This window comes from Ctenocephalides felis, unplaced genomic scaffold (genome assembly GCF_003426905.1).
Source record: "Ctenocephalides felis isolate EL2017-DRISC unplaced genomic scaffold, ASM342690v1 CF-g0.4_SCAFFOLD_03087, whole genome shotgun sequence".
In the NCBI taxonomy this organism is placed as follows: domain Eukaryota; kingdom Metazoa; phylum Arthropoda; class Insecta; order Siphonaptera; family Pulicidae; genus Ctenocephalides; species Ctenocephalides felis.
The window spans coordinates 1-3,806 of NW_020539241.1; the positions used below are offsets into that span (position 1 = coordinate 1).

General features: G+C 27.7%; 1 long non-coding RNA gene across 1 annotated transcript; it reads left to right on the forward strand.

Moving 5' to 3' along the window:
• The first annotated feature begins 1,704 nt into the window (after nt 1-1,704).
• LOC113381825 lies at nt 1,705-3,185 on the forward strand. Its single transcript, XR_003367588.1, has 3 exons — nt 1,705-1,748; nt 2,337-2,444; nt 2,511-3,185. It is a non-coding gene; the product is annotated as an uncharacterized LOC113381825 (long non-coding RNA).
• The last annotated feature ends 621 nt before the right edge of the window (nt 3,186-3,806 follow it).

Genomic DNA, 3,806 nt, shown 5'->3' on the forward strand with positions numbered 1-3,806 from the left:
TTATAGAATTAATGGATAATTTTTTCAGTCATAAAAATATAACTTAATTCATAAACAATTGCTATATGACAAATCTAAAAAATGTCATGAAAATTCTTTTTATGGCTGTGGCAAAATCCGTATCATTCATTTGTTCAAAAATTTAAACCATACGAGCATTACTCTATTATTATTAACACCAGTTCAGGAACGGTTAGAATAAATGAGGAAAACAAAAGTTGTCAAGTGCAATAGCACTTTATTTTAGTTATAGGACATTTAATGTAAATACATTTAATAATTCATGTTTTTTAAAATAATAATCTATTTTAAATACCATTTTTACTTAATGATAGAGGATAGTATAGGTATAACTAAATGTATAACTATTTAAATGGTTTAATAAATTGTGATTACATACCTAGAAGAAAATTTATCAGATAGTTGGTTTAGATAAGTGTACTTACATGCAACCATCGGAAAGTTGATTTGTACCAACGTGCACTAACACTTACCAAAAGGCAGAATTTTTTTTAAAAAAAAAACAGTGTTATAGTAATGATAGTAGTATGTATAAATTACATTAAATCAGTCAAATCTATTTACTCTTTATCAAAGAGTATGACAATTCTCTTATTGATGTTTAAATCTTTTTCGTGCATTGGAACGTGCCAATAGTAATTAAATTTGGTGAATAACGAAAACAACATAACAAAAGTATATCTTTATCTAGTCTATTACGTGATGTATGTATGGAATGAATTTAATCTTTGTAGTTTTTATGGTTATCTTCGAATATACGTTGCACAAAAATGCGACAAAATACATGTTATGGACTATTTTCTTCTTAAAACTTAATCTGGATTAAATGTATACTTTGTGTTCTAAATTTAAATTTTGGGTAAAAGTGTATCCTAAATGAAGCAAACAAACACGTATTTTGTTATTATAGTTAATATGTTTTTCAAGCCATATAATAATATTGATGCAAATTATTGTTTACCAATTAGTTGGTTTATTTCATTCAACTTTTTAATTAATAAATGTGTATCTTGATCGTCAAAAACGTTAGATTTAAAAAAATTTGAAATTGTGCTTATTAGAATTTGAAAAAAATCGGTTCTCCGCAATCACTTTTTGAAACATTTTTTCGATAATATTAATGAAACTTGCATAGTGATAAAGTTGTTTCCCTTAACAAACATGGTACAAAAAGTGGTTCAATTATTAAAATTCATCAATGTTTGCATTTGCACAGCGCTTTTAGAGCGTACATTATGTACATTATCGCGCGCGTCGAATAATGTATTATATTCAAAGTATTTCTCAAAAATATACTTGTAATCACTCATAAATGTTAATAAAAATTTATACTTACTCAAAATATTAAGTATATCATAAATATCGTTCATGCCACTTTTCTTAAAACGAAATTTCGCCTTCATCTCGTTTTATTAATTTTTCACCAATCCAATAGTTATGTCGCATGTAAGTATAAGTAATAAGTAATAACAAAAAGGCAGTTTGTTTGCGATTTTGTCAATGGTTCTGAACCTGAATTATTTCTAAAAATAAGATACCAACCGAATATTCGACACCCGTTTGATAACATATTTTCAATTCGAATTTGAATTTGAATTTTATTATGAAGGTGGTAACAAATTGCAGTTATGGCGCGTTCTGGCCCCACAATTGGGTATATGCGGCAATACAACTCGTGATGATATTATTTTGTATCCAGAGCTTGTGGTGACAACACTTATAACATGGTAAGTCTTTCATTATTACAAAGTATTCTAAAAATTTTTCAAGCATTTTCTAAAACATTTTTGATGTATATTCAGATTCATCGAGTTATCTATTGGATTGTAGTCAAAAGAGTTTGGTTTTTATTTGTAATAATTTTTTTATTATAACTTTTCGGACGTATTAAATTTGGAGATGTGTATCGTAGTGGAATTACTTTCCGCCGGTAGAAAGAACATGAAATGTGTAAACAAGATTCAGTAATTGTATTGTCAACTTAATATATATTTTTATTAATAATACACTTATCTAGTGTTTTTTTATATAAAAGTTATGTTTATATTTACTGTATGCTGTATGAATACCTACAGTAGACGATTCGTATAGTAACTTGTCATGGTGACTGAAAACAAATATACGTTCGCAACAGTAAAAAGGTGGAAAATGGACAAATGGCCGAAGAGGGTTATTATAATTTTGACCGAGTGTTTGTTGCGAAAATATTCACGGTCTAAAGCCTCGTAATTTATAAATAAATAAATGCATACCACTCTCAATAGTCATCATTCATAATGACTATACTTAATAAATTTTTTCTCATTTAATTTCAGGATTGTAGAATTTTCGCGTGGTAGTCAAAGGAATACCATGTGACCCCCGGCATCGCCTGGAAGCATGGTGGACTGGTCAGCCTGATGCAGATGGGACGACATAAATATGTAAGATTTTGTGATAAATATTTTTAGTTCACAAGTTTTATCTATCGTCTTCGTGTCCTCTTTCAGGCACTATAACGGAATTATTCACTAATGGGTTACATATTTTTTCGGATCATGTAATTGTCTAAACGCCTTAACGCATATTTATGTATTTTATTATACACAAAATATAACTTATCTTACAAATAAGTAGAACATTAACGAGAGTTGGTAATCATGAAAAATACAAAGCAAGCATTTTCAATATTCTCAAAAATTTCATGAACTATCAAAAAGATTTGTGAACTCTTGCATGTAAAAATGCATTCCCAAGTGATAAAACTAGTTCATGAATTACACTTACATTGAACAAATAATTTTATTAATTAAAATTTTTCTATCAAGTTTAATAAAAAAAAATGGTTAAAATGCCTAAATAAAGAAAAATATGCTCTTGTATATGAAATGTAACAAATGTAATATCACTAAGTTTCAATCAACAAAATAGTCGTAGTGAGACATGCTTACAACAATAACTGTATTATATTGTATAAACATGAAGAAAGATTTAAAAAGGTTAAAATTAATTGATTAATATTAAGATTGACTATATACAAAATTAAAATATTTCTAAAATCGAGGTAGCATTGAGTACCTGGGAGGTGTCTTCACATCACTCGAAATAAACGTTTCCAATAACAATGTAAATTAGACTATATAAAATACACCGATATGTTACTAAACAATATTTATATTCATGAAATGCACTATTCTTCTAATAAATTATTATTATCGTTCTCGTGTTTATATTATTTCTCATCTTGGAAATAGTGTGCCATTTTTTTCAGGTTTCTTTCGGGTCATTTCAATTAACCTTGGTCGATCAGATTCAAAGTTTATTTTGGTTTCAGTGGATTAGGGTTTTACAAATCCATATTTTTCCTATTTATCGACATCCAATTTTTTCTCAAATGTTTAAAAAAAAAATTGATAATAAGGATATAACGCGATTTGTATGGCGACACCACAGAAAAGAAAACGCGATTTGCAACTTCACCTCTTAAGTGGCACGGAAGAAAGTTAATTATTACACCTTACATTCCTACTATTTCTAAAATAATATAAATATTTATATTTTTAGTTTATATTATGTGAAGCCAGAAAATAAAAATTAGCTAATTTTAAGTTAATTCGAGGTTTTTATCTTGAATCTTGTAATACCAAAATTGAACAAATATATGTGGGCATCTTTTTGTATTTTATTTTTTAATTTTTTTTGTAACGGCGATCAGAATTACGTGTTATTTGAACTGTGTTTGCTAACTTGCATTCCTAGTCGGATATTCTTAAAGCAACCCAGCGGTTAATCGCTCTTATTTCATA